We start from the raw sequence: 22,397 nt of genomic DNA, 5'->3' as shown, positions 1-22,397 counted from the left end.
CTGAATTTCCTTAAGAGTTAATGTAACTAATTAACATCCATGCTCATCTGTTGAATACAAGCTAACTGCAAACACACCTTACCTGCCTGTTTCTCTGGGTTTCGATACAGGTCCTTTGTCCTGGGGAGTGTTGAGACCTTCTGAATGAACACCTTATCCTTCAAGCGCCTGACACCTCAGTCGCTACCTGTCACCTGATTGGCCAGCACTGCTAAATGGGTCTGCATCTAAGCAAGGCGCCTTAACCCCTAATCTTGGTGATAAAAACATCTCATGGTAATATCACAGGCTAATTCTTGTATTCTCTCGTACAGGCCTCCAAGAGGTAATGTAACCCATCGGTGGCCTTTCGAATAAAAAAAACTATCAGCTGGTTGACAAATTTTGGAACCTGAACATCTGTAAAAGGTATATTGAGTTGAGGACATGTATCAACTGTACAGTAAAAGAAATCATATTACAATATTAAGCCTGGGAAATAATTCAATATGAGAATTTGAGATTTCGGATAGAATTATGGCGTCTAAATTGACAATTAAAAGCACATCAACTCAAATTTCTCAGAAAACTTTATCTTAGAGAGAATATCAGTTGAACATTGCCGTTTTAATTAATGGTTATGCCAATTAGTTGGATGCCCAAATATATATTGTCAAAACGATACAGAAATGCCTATCGTACATATTTTTTTATATTGTTTCTATTGTTGTGACCCAAATTACGCACTACCACCCTCCAACTGGCTTTTTTGAAAGTGGAAATGCGTTCAAGCCGGAAGTCCATAAAATGCAGTGTAATGCATTTCTCCGGTTGAGCACTTAAAAACGGCCACACCGTGGATCAATGGACACCCAATTCCCTCGATCGCCGCCATTTTGTCTACGTAGCAGCAGGGGAGGGACTTAATTCAAACAGGAAAATGGCGGAACAACAGCGCAACTAGATTCACTATATAAATGCAAAAAGAGGATCACAAAGTGCAGGGCATAAGTGTGTGATTTTAGACAGAACTTACTGGGGGAATTGAGTCAAGTGATCACTTCAGTACATAGGGCACACAGTGCAGGAATGTCAGTACACTCACTGTGGTGCACGGACACGGCATATCACAATATCTAAAAACCAGCGACCAACCTGCCTTACAACGATATTTACATTCCGATCCTTTAATGTTATGGTGTTATTTGCACTCCAGTTGTTAATAAAATGAGAAAATACTTTTCATTTGTTACATACGGGAATATACAAAAAAACAGGTGCATTCCAACAGTACTCTATTTAGGAACACACTCTTGGTTTCCATGACGTTGCGAGCGATTGTCACCGTTTCAGAATCTCATTTACAAATTGGAGCGCGTGTGTCAGTCCTAAGATCCAATCTTTGTACTTCTGATATGTTCATCTATCTCTGCAGATGAAACCAAGGGCCACAGATCCTGCTTCCATAAACGTTCTTGCACGTGAGGAAGTGTTTTCCCATGGCTCAGTAGTGTGGGTGGAGTCTGCTTGGCTAAATGTTGCTGAACGTATGTTGCATGTGAACAGCATCCACGCTGCCGGTATACCATTTAAAGTCCTTTGAGGGATAGTAAGTTGTTTATTAAGGTGTTCAGAAAATCCTGGTAAATCTGTCTGGAAATCTTATGACCACATCATATTCACTAGGTATTTGATCAAGATGTTCATTAGTCACCTGTAGATGTATCAAATAACCTCTACTGATAAAAGAGTGGACTACAGGATGCTTAAAAAACATTTTTGTCTGTAGAGTACGACTTGTAGGCTGGAACATCTCTGCAGCACCACAATACTTATAGAATGTTATTTTGACACATTTTGCCTTTAGTCTACGGTGCCCCCCCCTGCAATTTGTATATTGCACTAGCCACTTTGCAATTTTGTTAAAATCGCAGTGTAGCCGTTCTCTAAATCCATATTCAGAGCACCATACATAATCTAACATGTCAGTTAAATAAAGTCATATTTGGTTGCAAAAACTGCCAGAAGTCTACAATCCATGGACACGAATAAAGGCTTGATATGTTTCCTGGTAATTCCCTGCAGCCATCTTCACTTCTTTCTTGTTTAAGGGGCTTTTTGTTTCTGGCTGAAACAAGTGAAACACATGCTCAGTTGGGCTGATGTCAGGTGATCAATGGTTGGTCCTTCAAAAAAAAAAAAAAAAAAAAAAAAAAAACAGTCCTAAAATTGGATCAATTTCCCACTGCTTGGCATTAATGAATTACAAATAATTATGCTTTACCTATTGGCCTCAGTGCTCAAAAATAACCTGGCCTCTAAAATGCAAAAAAAAATCCCACATCAGGTTAAGGTTAATGAATGAAATGTAGAAAAATGACTACTGACAAAAACATAAAATAAGGCAGTAGTCTTTACCAGCAATTAGTATTAGAGGTGTGATTCAGAGGACTCTTTTCCCCTGTGCTGGTGGTGGGAGTGTTGAAACCACTGAAACAGAGAGAGCCTGGACTTCACTGCCTTTTCTTTCTGCCGGCTATTTTTAGAGAGGTGGTGGGGGAGGAGGAGGAGAAAGAAGAGGAGGGGAGCAGACTTCACATTTTCCTGCCACTCCTATCAGCTCCACATCTCGAGCACAACAGTGACAAGGAGAGAGGAAGTGTAATCTGACTCCAAACACATTAACACACTTCTTTCTCCTTATTTCTCCGTCCTATAGGGCAGTGCTCGTGCATGCACCGTTCTTGTTCGTAACACAGAGACTTTTTGGTGGGCTAGAGGAGCTTCTTAATCAGAGGACATTTCGGCAGAGGTTTCTTTACACAGGGCACAGGATGAGATCAACCGTGTACTGTGTGGATTTCAGAAAGACATTTTAGGATGGTTTAATCTTTTTAAAAGTAATTTGTATCAAACTTAAAATCTAAAATATATAAAATGTGATTTACAAAAAGACACAACTCATAACCTTTGGACACATTTTTTCATAGCTCTCAAACCGTAGATGTGTTGCGGAAAAGGACAAGACTTAAAGGAGAATTTTCGTATTTTTCAACCGGGACCCCGTTTTCCCATGCATTTCTGTGAAAGGTACTAATAGCAACAACTTTAAAAAAAAAAAAAAATCGATCCAGTATTGAGTGTGAACACAGCAAACTGGCCTCCGTGAACTGGGCTGCAATGTAATTGAATGGCGCAAGTGCGCACTGTCTACATGCACCCACTAAAAGTGCTTGTTTTTTGCAACTGACAGACTCAAGATGTTATCTTAAGTTTCTTATCACATTATGGAAAGATGGGGAAGTGTTGTTCGGGAATCTCAAGATTTGTTCCCGGAAGCCAGCAGTGTGAAACTTCAGGTAGCGAAGCACTGCGTTCAAAAATGAATTGAAAATATTTTTACACTAATCAATGGGTGGCGGGGTGCTGCTAGTTTGGTTTGAAAAGGCCCGGGATGGAGATGGATGTACAGCAGTGCTCCGGGACCTCACCACTTCCTAGGGCCCACAGCGCATGGTGCTCCGTACGGATTGGAGCAGAGAGGTCCTACAGCTTTTAATGTACTTCCATGTACGTAGAATTTGTGAAACACAGATGGGCGGCTAACGGACATCACAGCTTCCCAGTGCAATGGCCAGGCTCACTGTGCTGCCTCTCCCTACTGTGGAGCAAGTACGAGTGTAACGGGGGTGTGCAATGATGTCGGCAACACCTGACCAGCGCAATATTTATTTATGTATTTATTATTAAAATGGCATTATCATGCAATGTGTCTATTGACAGGACTTGTTTTGGACAATCATATGAACAAAAGTAGCCGACTTTTCAATACAAAATATTAAAAATCTACATGGTGTCATTCTTAACACGGCCTGCATATCAACTGTTTTAAAGCTCAATAAAATATAATATTTTCACTGCAGCCAACACACTGTACTCCTGACCTTATTTGCACAAATAACCAAAAGTGGACCTCTGATAACTACACTGAGGACTCTCAATCTCCAATACTTTAATTAAATGAAAAATAAAATCAATACTAGAAGACAACTTGATGGAACAAAGGATGACTTAATAAAGACAGTAGGGGAGGAGTTGTGAAGGGATATAGATCCCAGGACGGTCCAGATGGGTTTGCCAGTAGGTTTTTGGGGTAGATGAAAGGCTCCACCCTGATGACATAAGGAGGGCGGTAGGCAGTGAGATGTTCTGGTGCACAAGAGGATAGAGGCAAGAGAGGCAAGCTGGAGGACAGAGCCAGATTAAACTAATGAGAGTGAACAAGCAGAGGACAATTGGGAGGGGAGCTGCTAACCCTTTGGTGAAGGGGAGCAAGGCTCGGTAAGCTTCCCAGCATTAGAGACTGAGCAAAGGAGGCCTACAGTGACTTTGTCCAGAGTTTCTTGGCCTTCCCAAAATATCTCATCTTTTCTTATGTGGTGTTCAGCCCATTACTCTATACAAATGAGCATGTACAGTACACAATACCACAAAAAAAGTACAAAACCATAACAAGGTTCTTCACTTCTTTACGTCTTTGGGTTACCGCAGCAAATCAACAGAGCAGAATAAGAACAGCAGTGCTCCCTGTGTGACGTTGCTATGTGAGTCATTGTTGGCAAAGGATTGTGATTTGGGACATACAGGCATGTTTTTTTAATAGAGTAGTACTTACTATACTACCATGGCACCATCTCAAATCCTAGTCCATTTGCTTTGAGCGGGGTTTCCCCCAGTATATTACAACCCCTGCCCACCAGACTTAAATTTACTTTCTCATCGGGCCAAATCATCTGAGAATTTAAAAAAATATATTTTTTAACATATTTTTTATATCTTAAAAATTACAGTGGGCAGCTTGGTTGGAAAAAAATGGTCATATTTTCAAATATCCAGTCAGCTTTTAGCACTGACTTACTTGAGGGTCCAATGAAATTGGCTGGGCCTCTGTCAAAGAAGACACTTTTCACTGGGCCTAACCCCTTTTCTGGGGTATACTCTGTCTGGGTAGGTCAGATGATAACTGACAGCAGATACTCTGCTAGCTGTTTGTGAACTATAGAAGAAATAACAAGGAGTTGGAACAGATTCACTTTGGTATGTAGCAGGGTTGGGTACTGTTCACATTTGAACCAATACATGAACCTGGAATATAGTACCGGTACCCACCAGTATCTTTTTTTGGTACTTTATTCTTTCTGTAATAACAAAAATGCAATTGAAGCTGTAAAAGTCCGTCCAAACCATTTATTCTGTTTACGTAGGACATTTTGTTTTTTTGTGTATGTTTTCTGTTTGGTGTGTGGGGTCAGGGTGCATGTAAGTGTTTCTTGTAAATGTCAAAGACAAAAAAAAAGTAATTGGAACAACCTTACTGATAAAAAAAGGACAGTGTGGACAGGGACATAGTGTACATTGGAAGTTTGCATGATGTTGCTGCATATGAAGAGACTGTATAGGACTAGGCAATCAACTATTCCAATATTTTTTGGCTCAACCATCATGATCATTATTTCCCTTTACATATTGACCAGCTGTGAGTGAGCGATGCACAGCCATTAAACACACAGTAGTGTTGGAAAGGTGGGGTAAATGGTGGGCTTAATAATTTACGCCCTCCTGCCTGGATACCAGCTGCCCCACCCCTTGCCTTCATCCCGTCTCCCTGGTCTGATTGTTCATGCTCACTCGCTTCTCTTTGGGATTTTATATTCTAGTGCTTTAGAGTCCCATTTAGGTTGTTGTTGACTTGCTGCTCCTAGAAGAATATAGTAGGAGGTACAGCAGCATATAGTTGGGTCATCTATGTCGCCATGCTGCCTCCACCTTAATACGAGCACATAGCGCCTCTAAGCAGGCGTTTCCTTTTTATGGGTGTTTCCCTAGCTGTGCTCGTCTCTCTCTCTCTTCCCTTTGTCAAAACATTCAGCGGATGTGGCGACAGCACACACACTTTACAAATACACTTGCTCTGTGGTTTCTGTTTCTAACATTGCACTTGCCAATGTCCATCTAGGCTTTGAACCAGGCTCTGCAATCAGCTGCATTACAATAACGGGTTACACAGGACATCCTGACAGGCAGGTTTAGGCTAACAGACAAATGTAGAGACAAAATCAAGGAGGAGGGTGGAGGTCAGCAGGAGGCGCTGTGTATGAGAGAGGCTGATACTTGCTATACAATATGAGGTCAGTCTGACTTTGATTAGGGCTAACCCATGCTGGTAAAGAAATAATCAAGACTGGCTGAATGCAAGAAACTGAGGATACTGAGTGAAGATGACATGAGACAAATCACTAGCTGAGCAACTGGGAGTATGTCACTGAATGAAACAGGGAACCAATAGGTATGCGACAGTAACCACAATTAACATGACAAATGTAAGGACTGGACGATATGGCCAAAATCTTCTATACCGAGATAAAAAAGGTTGGCTTAAAAGTAAATTGAAATATCTCATCAAAATATTTTGTTAATTTTCAAATAGCCAAGATTCGTCTTTTTTCATTTTATCCGAGAAAAGACAGAGGCTGTGTGTCTGGTCATAGTTACAGCATAGGATGCCTGTGAAACAAATACAATTCTTAAAATACAAATAAATCAAATCTTAAAGAAGCCATGAAAAGCTGTTTGTTTCAGCACATTGTACGGAGTTCAAAGCCAGAATGATGATCTAAAACCTCCTATTCCTGGCTTTCAATGGGACTGCACTTTTACGTCTTGATGTAACTGGAATGGCTTTTAGAAAAGCACTCTGTCTGGAAAGAAACCGCCTCACGTCTTCCCCATCCATCCATCCATCGGAAGAAAACGCTGCAATATATTTAAAAGCATTCTTCCACCTCTGTTCCCTCTCGAGTTAGGGAAATCTAGTATTGTGCTCAACACCTCCAGTCTAACTAGTGGTGACAGCTTAACCACTGACCAGCTCTAGCTAACTGGCAACATTAGGATCAGTCAAAGTAATGTCAAATATAACAGCTAGCAGTTTATATCTATTTGTGATGGATTGTGTGTGATGGCTTGATAATGCCGGTTCCATTCCTTACTTTTCTGAATTGGACCACACCTCTAAATGTTTGCCCAGGCTGGGATGAAGACATGACATCCTACCTTACTGCCATATCCCTAAGCTTGCTTCACTAATTTACTCTATCCGTAATAGGGCTAAATGTGCACTGTGAAGCTGTATGATGTAGAAAAGTACAACACACAGATCATATTTGATATTGGCAGTATTGGTTAGTCAATATAAAAAGGACTCCGATTGTGAATCTGATAATCATAACAATCCTGACCAAAAATATAACCTCATGTCAATTTTAATTCTCCATATATCAAATTGTGACCGTTTTTACAAGTACAAAACAAAGACTGAAATTAACTGTAAGTGCATGTGTCTTTTTTCTGTCTGGTTGGTTGGTGGGTGAGGGAGCGTCCTTGTAAGTGCTATGGGAAAGTGGTGCATGGTAAATGTAGCTAAAACACAACCAGGTCACAAAGAAGGCAGGAACAAGAGGTCTGATGATGCAGTAAGCGAAGAGGGGGGGTGGATTGCTCCTGGACATTTCTTAAAAGCCCCATCCATCCCACTCACTTTGTCATTCTCCCCCACACACTTTCTATGGAAACTATAGGAGGCAACTACAGTATGGCTAGCATCCGTATGAATGAATATCTTCTGAAGTGTTATAATGACGGCACAAGAAAACTCAAAGACTTCCAATACTAAAACAAAATCAATACAAAAACTAACGTACAATGCATGCCAACTCAACTACGCTACTTTTACATTCACTTTTTCTAATTCCCTTATCACCACAAAAAGCTGAGTGTAAATAGTAATCATTTCAAGCTTTTAATCTGTTTTTCCTGGTAAAAAAATTGTGTGCAGATTCTACTAAACCAAATTACTGCTTTAAATATGTTTAAAGCGATATTCTCAAAAACAGAGACATTGGTATGTAACCGTATTAATATGGTGGAATGTTTGAGGCTGATTTTCAGAGACACATTAGAGAGAGGCAGTACAAAAATATAATGTAATCATTTTTATAACTTTTTTAATATAATGTTCCGGTCACTCCTGAGAAAACAGGGGACAAAGGCGCAATGTGCATTGCAATGCAAAAGCGGCGAGCATGATGTTTCACGCTCACTGAAACTTACAAAAAGGCGTCTGTACAACAACATCAACATAAAGGCAATGTGAGATGTCTGAGGTTACATACACACAATGTTTTCATTATTAAACGGCATTTTAAGGCAAAAACAATCTCTGTATTTATGAGCTTTTTATCGCTGTTTCCCAACTAACCTCTGTCTGTAAACAGGGTTAATTACGCTGCTTGATGCAGGAATTGTTGCAAATTGCTCAAATGATAGCTTCCTCCTGCACATGTAGGCAACACATTATAAAATGCAGAATTTAACTGCCCAATAGCTGCTAGCATCAACTGAACAAGTGGACAGCTGCTCAACAGTGGGGAAAAACTGTTAAAACCTGGCACATTATCAAATCAAATGACTAAATGGGATGGGTTTAGTGAGTTTTATTCAGTGTTTTTTTCAGTTTGCCAGTTTGAATGCAGTGTGGTTTGATGAGTTAACGAGCTCATTACGGTAATGTCTTGGTTCGGTCAAAGAGAAAAACTTAAATTCAGAAGGTGAACGCTAGTATTTTTCTGTTTGATAAGGAAAATAAGTATAAGAAGATGTCTTCCCTTGATATTTTGAGTTTATTCGCTTATCAATTAACGTAGTGAACTCGCCGTTCCAACACATCTCCAAGCTGACGGTGGACCGCTTTTTCCATCTTTTTGACCGGTAAAATCTGCTGAAGTCTGATAAATTAAAATCTCTCTGGTCATGGTGTCTGGTGAAAATGCTGCTAAAAAAAAAAGGTTGCCCGAAAAGTAAATTGAAATGAGTCATCAATAGGTTATGGTTATTTTTTCATTTTTTCCCCCAAATAGCGTAGTTTTTAATTCCGTTTTATTTAAGCTGAGTATAGCCTGCCTATCCATGGTTTTATTTTCTCCCACCGTCTGGGACATTTAACTCTTCCAGGAGTCAGGACCACTAGCAACACTGAAAAAAAACCCCACTGTCGAATATATCAACAATGGCCAATATCACCCATCCCTAGTGGATGTACCCTACGTAGCTGCCCTGACAATGCAGAGTGTGATGATAAGCACTGTACCACATACTGTCCACTCGTCTGAATGATTTACAGCCGGCAACAAGCAAAGGTTGACAAATGATGGGATATTCCTTTAATCGCTGTCTGAGGAGTAGGTGGATTTCAAATCCTTATGGATCTTAAGAAGAATGGATGAACTGAAAATGAATAGCCTTGGGCCCCATAACCCATTTTGCTCCATTGAAAGTGGAGCAAAATCCTAAGGCTACAAACAAGTATGCATAAGCTGGCACAGTTTTGATCATGATGTTCCACTGAATTTGGATGAAGAATTCATTTTAGGGGAAAATTAAATAGTACAGTTCAGCTCATTTCTAACTTGAAGAGGCTGTTTTTACTTTCCCCCGAATTGTTGTTGAGCAAATGTGGAACCTTCTATTCTGGCGTCCACTGAGAGGAATTGTACTAGAAAGATGGCTTCATTATTCAGCTATTCATGGTAAGTCAACATTTGGTCACTGAAACATCCATATAGGACAAACATGGGCCCAGAGGAATGACACATGCATTAACAAAACAGCTGACATACATTTGCTTTATATGCTTTCAATCTCTGTGATATATCATCTCCATTGAGGCCCCATAGATCAGGAGGGGTGAGGGGCTGGCTTTAGAAAAAAGCATTTTACAGGACATATTGGAGCTGTATGCATAACACAAAAACCTTTCCACATCAGCGGACTTGGAGCCAGGGGCAACCTCTTGCAGTTCCTGAACAACAGTCACACTACCGAAAAGCTTAAAAGAAAAATGGCGCTCTGTCAATTGAGGAGTTAGCTGAAAGTATATTTATAGAATGTTTGACCGTTTAGGTATATTGATGACTCCAACTGTAATTATGTGAATATAAGGTTGTATATGTGGCAGAGCAAAACTCAGAGGAGTGGCTTGTAGCTAAATTGAGAATAGCCGGTCCACCTTAAAGGTCGGTCCAGTGAGCCTCAGCTGAAGTTGTTGTTGTTAGCTTCGGGGCTAACTCCCTTCACTTAAATCTGTAGGCAGCAAGCAAAGACACAGGAACTTGGCTTGGGTCTTAAGGAATTGTAATATTTAGTCAGTGACAAATAAGTCAAATATCTCCATCGCTCGCATTATGCACACAAATATGCATTCCTTAAACGGAGTACAACTTAGTTTATAAATCCTGTTGAAAATACTTCTTCGTTAAGAATCCCTGATGCTTAAGCCCGACAGGGAGTCAATTTAGGTCCGGTGGGCCTATCTGACATGGTGCATAAGTTCTTTTTAATGAAAATATTGGCTGTAGGTCTCTGCCCCCAGTTACACAGCTTCAGCAGCGCCCGCAGGCAGATATTTGGACACGGACTCTAGACTGGGGAACACACACTCAGTGCTTCATTAACTGTGTTGAGCTTGAAAAAAAAACAGAATGCCTGTCGAGTTCGAGAACCACACTAGTGGAGTGCTTCAATAGTTCCCGGTAAATATCAAATAGTATTTTTGCTTGAAATGCCCATACCTGATATTGACACACACTTATTTCAAACTCAGCTGTTCCACTATGAATTGAAACTGGCTTAAGTCTTCCTGCAAACATTACTTAAGCTAGATGTGGAATTTGGGTGAACTGTCCCTTCGACTGGACACAATTTACTGTGTATGCTCCCTGAATGTGGTTGCCTGCTGTGGGTAATGTCTGATGATAGATGACATAACATCAATGGGACTGACAGTGGAGTTTAATTGATTGATTAGTGAAACATTCCATGATGCGATGTACTCTTACTAGACAGGGTGCATTGTTAGTACAAATAGCAGCAGGGCTAGCTAAATGCAAACAAATATCTGACAACATAATTCATTATAAGCTGGTCTATAATACAGTCCTCTGTAAAGCAACTCTGAGCAACAGGGCTCAACCCAAACAGACAGGCTAGCACTAATGTTGGCTGATTTTTCTACAAATGTCATGAAAATTGAGAAATCTATGTTGAAAAGGAAAATAATAAAGTCACATACATTAACAAGGGTATGTTTTGTATTGGCACAGCTGCACAAGCAGCTTTTTATCCAGACAAATGAATGAGTTAAAATTAAAAAGAGGTTAGGAAAAAAGGAAAGGGAGGTCAGACTAGCCCGAAGCCAAAAGCATGACTATTTAAAACATAAAATACACTCCTTTGATTGCCTTAATAATCATACCCCTCCCCCCGTGCTTTCTCTCCAAGAGAGGAACAAGTGTGTGTGAAGAGTCACAGGACAGCTAGACCACTCTTTTGGCCTTTCTCACTTTAAAGAGGAAGAAAACTCGCTAATACTGGCTGTCTTTCCCCGTCACCTCGGGATTCAGGTTTGGTCACATTTTCCCCGTGGCAGTCAAATGTAAGGGCTAGAATGTAAATAGACAGAGAGACCGTCTCTATTCAAAGCAGAACAGGCGTAGTGGTGCACATGCAAAGCACTGCCAGGGCTTGTGATGGGCTTTCGGCAGCGTTACACAGTGCCTGAGTGGTGACAGGCGTGTGTGTGGGTCACTAAGCTGCTCTGGTGTCACTTACTTTGACTATTCAAAACACTGGCTAAGACCTTTTGGCCAGTGGTGATAAGCCATGTATGCATAACAGCACCTACGGCCAACTACACTTTGTGAAAACTTTAGGTAGAATTTGCAGAGTAACGTTGACCCTGGGGAATAGCTTGCGGAAAAAAACAAAAACAAATATACAACAGGCAAGCATGTTTAGCAAGACCGAGATTCAGGCACACACATGTTTTTATGCGTTACTGTAAATAAGTTTTGTCTAGTGGGGCATTTAGTGGGACTAATGTACAATTTACATAACAGATATATGGCAGATCTATTTATTGAAATATTCAAATATACGATTAAGTCACATACTAACACTTTTCAGAAAATCTGATGTGAAATATTTTGAGGGAATATAATTTGAAGATCATAATTTTGTTTTTACATCACACTATTTGTGCGCATGTGTGTAAACAGTCAATGTACGCTATTGATTTTTCTCTATTTATCTCTCTACTGTTTCACATGAAATTTATTTTAATTTTGGAATTCAGTTCTTTTTCAAATTAAAATTTGTTGGGTATTTAATTCACACAGAAGTATGCAAAAATAGGATTTACCATATATACTATTTATTGAATTACCAGAAAACATCCTATATCTCGATTATATACTGTACAGAAGATTTTGGCCACACCACCCAGCATATTTGGAGTGACGGTTACATCGTACCTCACATTACAACCAATGAGGTTACTAGATGGCAGCTTGTTTCAAGGATTCCATTAATCAAAAGTTGACTGGAATCAGGTGTTTGACCTTAAACATAGAAGGTAGAAATCACATCTCAACCAACTGGCCTGGGAACGCCTCGGGATCCCCCAGCTAGAGCTGGTTAATGTGGCCCGGGAAAGGGAAGTTTGGGGTCCCCTGATAGAGCTGCTGCCCCCGCGACCCGACCCGGGATAAGCGGTTATAGATGAGTGATGAGTGAGTGTGACCTCAACCAACTTGTACTATAAGAAATTAGTAATATATGGCACACGTGGTTGGTCACATCATGTAGTCTGCGCTAAAAATCATTTGTGTTGAAGATGCGTCTCCTGGTGTCAGTCAGTTAGTGGTAGTATTGGTGGGGTTTAGAGGCTAGCATCGAAAGTATGGCTGGCAGTATACTATATTCAAAGTGACCCCAAAAAGTTACCACAATGATCTCAGGCCTCCAGTCAGAAATTCATCCATAACCCCAATGTACAACAGCAATTCGTTACCATGCCGTACTATTAGTTTTACATTAATACATAAATCAACGCCAGACAGGTTGGGAAGAAACCAATCATTTGAATCAGCATCCAGAAGGACACATATGCTATGATTGTTGTGATTTCCATGGTACAGTTTACGATTTCACTCACTATGTCCTAGAACATTATAGGAAGTCAAGGGTTCATTACAGTTTTCAGTATTAATTAAAAATCTCTGGATTATCTTAAATGCAGAAGAATGGAAGAGGAATAAAGTTTGGGAAAGCAATGTACAATGTACTGCTGTGGATGGAGGCGGCAGCGAAACGTATTTTAGACACACACAAAAAAGGCTTAAAGTTGAAGTCCGTAAGACTTCCAATCTCGTTAATTGTCTTTTAAGTTACTATCTATCAAAGAGCGAGTTAAAACAATGGTGAGAATATGACCCACTAAGAAAATCGCTGCTTTGCTGCGAAATACGATCCTAGTACCTGTGGCGGGTTTCATGCGCTAAAATCAAATGCACTTCAAGGTTAGTGCCGCATTTTAGGTCGTTCCCCTTCTCTTTTCCGAACTCCTCTCAGAATGGAGCATGTATAGGCATCACGTCGCATCGCACAGGTGACAGCTGCCAAACTACTACTGACGTCACACAGTCGACAATGTTCAGTTTTGAAAGGAACTCTGGAAGATGAGGTCCCAGAGACACGCCGTATCTTATCGCTAGGAACAACGAATCTCAAATCTTACGACTTACAACTTTAAGTATACAAGTTAATGCAGGGGAACTGAAGCAGTCATCTATGGTCTTGTCAAAGCCACCAGACTCCCTTGACAAAAACAGTATTTTAACCCCACAGAACACTGGAGTTGCTGCAGCTGCATTGATTGGTTGGTTGGTATGTGTTATTGAGTGAGTTTGGTGAATCGGAAATAACCCTTTAAAACACTTGACTTTCACAATAACATAAACAACCTAACCAATCAAAGCAAAGTTATTCCAGCAACTCCTGTATTCTGCAAGGTAAAAACACTGTTTTTGTCAAGAGTCTGGTGGCTTTGAAGACCTATTTTCTTAGCTGCCCCCCCATCCACAGCAGTTCATTGCTTAGCTTCCGTGTCGGAAGCTTCCCGCCTGCTTCTTTAAACTGGGAGCATGCCAACTGCCGTCTACTGTAGGTAATACAATGGATAAGTACCTCATAAAACCACAATTTGAGAACAAATATCAAAATATCAGAACCATCCCTTTAGAAATACACCAAAATTGATTTTGAAAATCTATTTCTGGAGTCCTTCAGTCAGCATTCAGGGTTAAAATGGCAAGTACAACTGCAACTAGGGATAACTGTGTGTGTCCAAGAGATCTAGGGGGGTACCAAACACATTACATCAGTACTACATACCATGAAATGTGAACTTTCTTCCACCAGAGAGCTACAAGCACACAATCTTCAGTTCCTCATTTGCCTATGGATGTGCAAAACACACCCAGATTAAAGTGTTTCAGTTGTGTTCTGTAGGAGGCTTAGTGTGTGAAGAGGAAAAAGGATTTAGATTGCTCAACCACAAGAACACCAGACCAAAAAGTAAAGTAATGGGAGCCATAATGCAGAGGCCACCACTAATGGTCCATTTAAATTAAGATGCAATAAGCTATTTGATGAAGACCACTGTGAATAAAGAGAGCTACGCCTTTAAAAGCACAGCCCAAAGAATAAGCATTTGATAAAATTGCTCGTAATTATAATTTCAACTGATCACATGACACAAAGTTATTTCTAAACAATCATACATTCATTCATTCCTTTTAGTCACCTTATATTTTGAGTAATTAAGATACTAGGGGTGTAACAATACACTAAAGTCACAGTTTGGTACGTACCTCGGTTTTGAAGTCACGGTACAGTACAGGACGGTACGATTCATAGTTGAGGGGGAAAATGAAAAAACTGCTTGTTTGTCAGAACAAACATAAGTTCAATTAGTAAACAATTAAACACAACAGTTGGACAGTTTAGCTGTATGAAACATACAAATAAAATGTATAAAAATTAGTTATACATTATTTTATTTATTGAATTGATGGTGCCTTTTTAAATTTGTTTATGGGGGGGTGGGGGTCTGTTCACTAGCCATTGATCTACACAGTCTCGCTTGCTGTGGTTGCCGGCGGCAGGGCTTCCTGGGCTATGGCTACGCCTGCCTGGCTGCTACTGCGCACATGCGAGCCAAGCTGCAAGCTAAATGATCCAGGGGGAAAAAACAACCCTGTTCATTCGCCATATTAACGCTATGTATGCCACATTTACGGACTGTGGTCCACCTCTGTAACCGCCCAGAAGTGTATGTTCTGTGATGGTTCGATACAAATACGTGCATCGTTACACCCCTATAAGATACTACACAGTTTTAGGTCGGCTCCATCTGCGGGCAGCTTGCGATCTAAAAGAATAATTTGGCTGTTCTGTCTAAACACGCTGTCAGTTTGGCTTAGATGAGGAGTCAGTTGTGCATCAAAATCTGCCACATAGACATATCATAATGGTGAGCCTGTTTTTTTTGGGGGGGGAATATGTTGTTTGTTAGCTTGTTAGCTTGTAACTGGCAGTAGCTGACACAAGTACGACAACAGTGCGCTTCTCTCTGTACAGCCAGTTCACTCTGTGCTTAAGGTTTTAAGTTTCTTTTAGAAGACAGCGACTGGTGTTTGAATTTGTGAGGCACAATCAGTCAGGAGAGGAAAGTGAAAACACCCCTTGACGTGCAGCATGACTCAGGAAGGAGCCAGCGCCACACCAGAGCACATTGGCATTGCACAGGGCCGTTAAAAGTGTTTACCCTCTGAAAACAATACCAGGCTGCTACGGTATAAACATTCAGACCTCCACACACATCAGACTGACCGTTTATAACGCAACTCAGCCAGACATTTCTCCATTCTCGGCTGAGTTGGCAAGCACAGCGCTGCAGTGTTTACACTGTATATATCAGAATACTGCAATGAATTTCAGCAATTTCAGCAACATGTGCTTTTAGGTTTATTTAAAGGCATTATTTTCTCAAGGATTCTGTTATTCTACAGTTTTGAAAATAAAAGAATCAATATCCGAATACCAACAAACAATTTCTGAATAGTTGAATATTTGGGTCCAGTTGGATGTAAATTTTTCACACTGACAGGTTTAAAGTTTGGTTTGGTACTAAGAGTCAGAGCCAGATAGCCAGCGCTCTGGTTCTTCAAGTGTTGCTTGGGCTATTGTGAACTAAGCGCTGCCCTGTTTATGACTCTTGAAATTAAACACAGATGCTGCCATCATCATAAAGCACATGATGTTGGCGAAAGTATGTGCTGTTCCGTACCGGTTGGGGATGTTGAGCAAACTGGATGACACTAAAGGTTCTTTATGAACTTTAACCTGGGAAATGGGTGGAGGTATATAAGGGAAGCTACTCCTTAACTTACCTTATTATGTATCTAGTATATACTATAACGAGTCGATAATTCCCAAACGCATGCATGTTCGCTAAAAACGTTACTATTTACAACACTGCTACTCATTAAAGAAACTTGCAGACGCGCAGTTTGTCAACAGATGTGTTGATATAGGTTGCTGTTGTTAAACGTGGACCCTTGTTCAAGCATTTCATAATACGTTTTTTGATTCTCTGTTCATCGTGGAGGCATTTTCTTTGAGAATTCCAGGCAACACTCCGGGGTAACATACATTTTGAGGGGTAAGTATTCCTTTAACACCTGTATTTGTATGTGAATAGTATGTATACCTACAAATGTATCGTAATGCATTCTACTCAGTGTCTGCAGATGTTTTTTCAGGTGCTTGTTCGCAAATATTCTGCCTTATACGTAGATATGCCTGCTGAAAATACAGTAAAAAGGAATCATATCAGAAGTGAGGGGAAATCAGCACTATCACTGACCACATAATCCCAAAGAGTGAAATCCACAGACTAGGATTTTAATCCTATTCATATCATGCACTCACAGATTAAAAAGAGAAAAAAATACACATTAGCAGGATAAAAATCCTGTTTATTAAAAAAAAGACCCCCCTCCCAGTGAAAAAAGACTAATGACTCATGTTTTAAACACATGGTCATTATCTTGTGGTTACACTCATCCTCCTGACAAACTCTGCTATGTATAAACCCAGGGACAAATGTCTTTCAGGCACACACACTGCTATGAAGACTTCCAGATAGGCTGGTCATACACCACTTCATCATTGCATAGACTGCAATAAAAACATTGAGAAATGCCTGAATCACTGTCCACCAGGATCACTGGAACATAAATACATTGTCAGGTGGGAGCGGTTAGGCTAAAAGCCTCAAGTGCTGCACCAGTTCATTCACAAAGAAATAATCTGATAAAAGTCAACTAAATCTAAAATCCCTGTGAAGCTGAGAGACATCCCTGAGTTAACAGTTAACGGTCTCAAGTGTGGTGGTACCATCCTGTGAGTAATTACAAGGACAGAAAAAAATAGGTCAGTATTGTGAGCTTTGGGTCAATGACTGACAATTAAATATAACTGGAATTAGGTCATTCATTGGCATTAGCCTACAAGCAAATAAAAAATGCATACTAACATTAACTCTGGTAAAAAGAGATGTGGTTGATCTATATGACATGTAAAATCACACAGAACAGGGTTTTTTATTAATAAAGTTGAATAAATGTCACATGTTGAAGTGCTTTGACAAAGAAAAAGTGGGGGGGAAATCACTGCACCTTAAGTTGATTGAAATCTTTATCTCTGGATTTTTCATTTACATTTGAAAATGTATTTTTATACATTTAACTGTAAGTACTAGTCAGGACTGAGGATAATATGTCCCACTTCCCTGATGTGCGATTGCAGATGTTTGATATAATACATTAAAATAACATCAAAATAAGTGATGCATTTCTTGTAAAATCATACAAATATTCAATCATAGCTTCCCCATGTTGCCTGCTATTCAGGTTCACGGTCTAGATGTACAACACCCCTTCCTTCCCCACCATGTTTTCCTGTATCTGAGCTACCACATATCGGATTCATCATCTTTAAAACCGTCTTTAATACAATCTATACATTTTTACGATGGGGAACTCAAAGAAAGCTAGCCTGCCAAGCCTGAGCCCATCCGATGCTCGGCATCTGTCTCTCTCGGTCTGAGAAAAAGCGGTGATGAAAAAGGCTTTGAACGCCATCTTGTTCATTGCAGCTGCTTGGGCCCTGAATACAGGAACCCATTCATTCGAGGAGGCGGAGGGAGGGAGGGGGCACACTGGCAAAATGAATTCATCTTTGTGAACCAGTAAATACAAATGGCTCTTTTAAAGAAGCACCGATAAACGCATAGCAATCAGGCTATTTTCAGTAACGGGTTCTGTAGATGGCATTTATTAACACTGCCGGTCAATAACTTCGGCTACAGATATCTGGGGGAGGCGCTCGGCTCGGCTTCCTGCGACAGCTCGGCGGACTCGTTACTAAACCTATCGAAATAAAAAATGTAGAAAATACAAACGCCTCTCTTCTACTTTGACACCTCACGCTGGCGTGCTAACTGGGATTTTGCGCTCCGTCGTGGATAAAGCGTGCCCGTTTTCCGGGGGCTGGAGCTTGAGGTAGTGTGGAGGAGCAACGCGGCCCGGCAGGGGCATGGTGACTGTGGCTGCTAACAACCTGCCCTGAAACGGACCCGTGATCGAGATAAACAGATTGTCAAAATCCAATTAGACAATCTCGTTTTCACAGCATTAAAAGAAGAAGTTCACACTGAGGTCGAGCTGTGTGCTTGCAAACAGACGCCGGTTCAACACTCGTGAAACTAAAATGGCTATTGCCCCTATCAGATCCACCGCGGCGCTTAATGCCTGTTTCAATGCGATCTGAAAGCTGGATATAGCTGCACCTTTATATCCTCTTAATGCACATCCAAGGAAGAATCGCGCTAACTAGTTATCCCTGTCAGCACTATCGGTGGATGACTGACTAAACGAGGAAATGTTAACATATAGCCGTTACATACGGTAGCCACAATCAATGACTTTCGATTCAATGAATTCAACGCTGTTCGTTCACCTAGCCTGTCTAAACACAGCCTGTCAAATGGGTGTCCACAACTGGGGAGTTCGGCCTTGCGTGTGAGATTTGAGCAAGGCAAACATTACCGCTTCAATGCATAAGTCTTACAGAAAAAGCGGCACTAAACAACCGCAGAACCGACGTCCATATTCAGCGAGGATACAGGCAGATTGCTCGGATCACACACACCCAGATTAGCCCCAACAGGCTGTGGCCACTGCTGGCTCACTTGTGCGGAATAGTGGGGGTGGTGATTCTGTTCAAGTAGCCATTTTTAGACTCCCTTCGTTGTCATTTGCATGATGCTACATAACATTTTCAACATGGGGGGGAAGTAAATCCAAAACCCTGTTCGCGTTTGTTTGCAAGAAGTTGCACCCCATCATTTAAAAAAAACTAAAAAAAAAGAACAGCTCACCTGGGGATTAATCAACGTAAACTACGAGCAGCTGAATTAGCTCACCAGGTAAAACAGCAGCTATCTGTGGAGTAGAGATGTGCAATGTGGGCCGACATGTTGATGATAACTGGGCTCAATGTTCGTCTTTAGTGAACCCTGGATTACAATATGAAATGGCTAACGTTACTAAGGCAGAACTGCTAAAAGTTTAACCCAGGCATCTTATTTCTTTTTAAGAGAAAGAGAGAGAGAAAGACACCCGGACGTTGGAGAGGGGTGCTGGCTAACCTAACCGAGCTGTCACCACCTAACTGTTAACCTTCTGCCGTTAATCTACACGAACACCGGGCATTAACTACCAACTTGCCGGACACAACCTTTAACGTTAGTCTTAATCCATATAAATATCGTTGAGGTGTTAACACAGTGCGTTAAGTTTCTCCAACAGTGACCCCCACCCACTCTGTAGCTAGCAGCAGGCTAACGGCAGCTAACCAACAGCCCAGTTTAACCCCTTTGGCTCATCCTCCCTGCTCGACAGGCTAGCCGACTGCACACACTTAATGCATTTCCTGAAAGCGCAATGTTAAATAACACTACATATATCCTTACCCGCTTTCAATCGGTGGTATCCGTTGTTTATATCACATTGACTGGAAACAGCAAAATCTCGTCTCTCCTCTCTCCGCCCAGGCGCTAAGATTGAGCTGGTTTAGCTACCGAGCAGCGGCACTCCCCGAACCCAGTTTTTGACCCGCCGAGGGGGGAGACACACCGGCACAGAGGAACAGAGACGAGGTGGTGTTCACCCAGAAAGACGTGTCACAGTCCCGCTAAAGCGTTCTTCCGTCTTCCCGTCCAACTCAAAGCAAAATCCCTTCTTGTCTTTCCCACCGTCGTCGTCCCTCTTTTTTTCTTCCTTCACGCCAGGATCTCAGTCGCTTCTTCCTCCGGCCATCAAACAGCAGAGATGGGCGCGGTAACCCTGCACTCAGGTCTGGGAAACCCCACGTTACGGCAGCGTCACAACGCAACGGCAAAGGGTCGGCTAGCGACCAACAGACCAGGAAATGCTGCCATTTTTGGTAACACCAACACAGCGTTTACCTACCAAAACACTGCTTTTAATGCCGAAAGTGTGCTCATCCAAATAGTTAAAAACAGAAGTGAGGGTTTATGCCTGCCAGAGTGGCGTTAAAACAACACCCAGCCTGCTTTAAGTCACTAAATCTGAAACTTGCATACAACTCTACAGGTCCCATGGAGTACTTTTACTATCATTTACCACAAGTAACTAATTTTAATATTCAGGAATGACTAGTGTGTTGACTCTATATACAGTGTGCTAAAAGCCAGAATAAGCATGAGACCCTGGGATCTTACGAAAGTGTCTGTTTGATATAAACATATCCATAGACTAAGAAGAAAATGTGACTTTCATGTCAGTTCAGCAACCGACCTGAAGCTATAACAGTCTCATTTGCAAACCAAACCAGACTGCACCTCAAATTTTGGTGTTTACCTGCCAAAACACTGCTTTTAATGCCGAAAGTGTGCTCAACCAAAGAATTAAAAACAGAAGTGAGGGTTTATGCCTGCCAGAGTGGCGTTAAAACAACACCCAGCCTGGTTTAAGTCACTAAATCTGAAACTTGCATACAACTCTACAGGTCCCATGGAGTACTTTTACTATCATTTACCACAAGTGACTCATTTTAATATTCAGGAATGACTAGTTTGTTGGCTCTTTATACAGTGTGCTAAAAGCCCTAATAAGCATGAGACCCTGGGATCTTACAGAAGTGTCTGTTTGATATAAACATATCCAAAGACTGAGAAGAAAATGTGAATTTCATGTCAGTTCAGCAACCGACCTGAAGCTATAACAGTCTCATTTGCAAACCAAACCAGACTGCACCTCAAATTTTGGCGTTTACCTGCCAAAACACTGCTTTTAATGCCGAAAGTGTGCTCAACCAAAGAGTTAAAAACAGAAGTGAGCGTTTATGCCTGCCAGAGTGGCGTTAAAACAACACCCTGTAGAGTTGTATGCAAGTTTCAGATTTAGTGACTTAAAGCAGGCTTAAGTCACTAAATCTGAAACTTGCATACAACTCTACAGGTCCCATGGAGTACTTTTACTATCATTTTCAAGTAACTCATTTTAATATTCAGGAATGACTAGTGTGTATTACCACAATAGTGTCTCAATATAGTGTGCTAAAAGCCCAAATAAACATGAGACCCTGCGATCTTACAAAATTGTCTGTGTGATATAAACATATCCAAAGACTGAGAAGATAATGTGACTTTCATGTCAGTTCAGCAACCGACCTGAAGCTCTAACAGTCTCATTTGCAAACCAAACCAGACTGCACCTCAAATTTACCTACAGACGTTCTTCCCCGCCGGTGTGCATTTATGAAAACGAGTGGCTCCAGACGATCACTTTTTGAGAACTGTTGGTTTAGAGATCGATCAAAAAGTCAAGAATTAGTTGCCAGAAATTAATCAGTTATTAATAAAATGTTAAAAAAAATCAGTAAAACATTCGGGAGCGAAGTTTCTACTAATAGTTCTGTGATCTCAAAACCCTTTTACTGATCTCTCGTGGTGCCCACAGGTCCTTGAAATCACTGCAAGTGTTAATTTGAGCGGGAAACATTTAAGGCCTTAAATGTCAATCCATTAACTACTGCACTGTAACTACTGCATTGTAACAGTAGCCACTCTTCCTTCTTCCACATTAGTATTTTAACAATACTTCAGTAACAGAAAATACATACATTAAACTGAATATCTAAAGATTTTGGACGAAACGTGTATTTAAAATCATTATTTTTGATTTTGAGAAACTGGGATGGGCATTTTTCAATATTTTCTGATACTTTATGGTTTAAAAGATGTATAGATTCATCTAGAAAATAATCAGCAGATGAATCGATAATGAAAAGGATTGTTTGTTGAGGCCCTAGTC

General features: G+C 40.8%; 1 protein-coding gene across 1 annotated transcript in view; it reads right to left on the bottom strand.

Moving 5' to 3' along the window:
• gnb1a (guanine nucleotide binding protein (G protein), beta polypeptide 1a) overlaps positions 1–20,394 on the bottom strand; it is a 39,529-nt gene extending 19,135 nt beyond the window's left edge. The window contains exon 1 of the mRNA XM_083920969.1: positions 20,033–20,394. The gene's annotated coding sequence lies outside the window, so the exon portion shown is untranslated. The remainder of the gene's footprint in view (positions 1–20,032) is intronic.
• Between the last annotated feature and the right edge of the window lie 2,003 nt (positions 20,395–22,397).

The sequence above is a fragment of the Echiichthys vipera genome (genome assembly GCF_963691815.1).
Source record: "Echiichthys vipera genome assembly, chromosome: 9".
Taxonomy (NCBI): Eukaryota; Metazoa; Chordata; class Actinopteri; order Perciformes; family Trachinidae; genus Echiichthys; species Echiichthys vipera.
The sequence above is the reverse complement of the archived record's forward strand: the minus strand, read 5'-3'. Positions and strand labels throughout refer to the sequence as shown.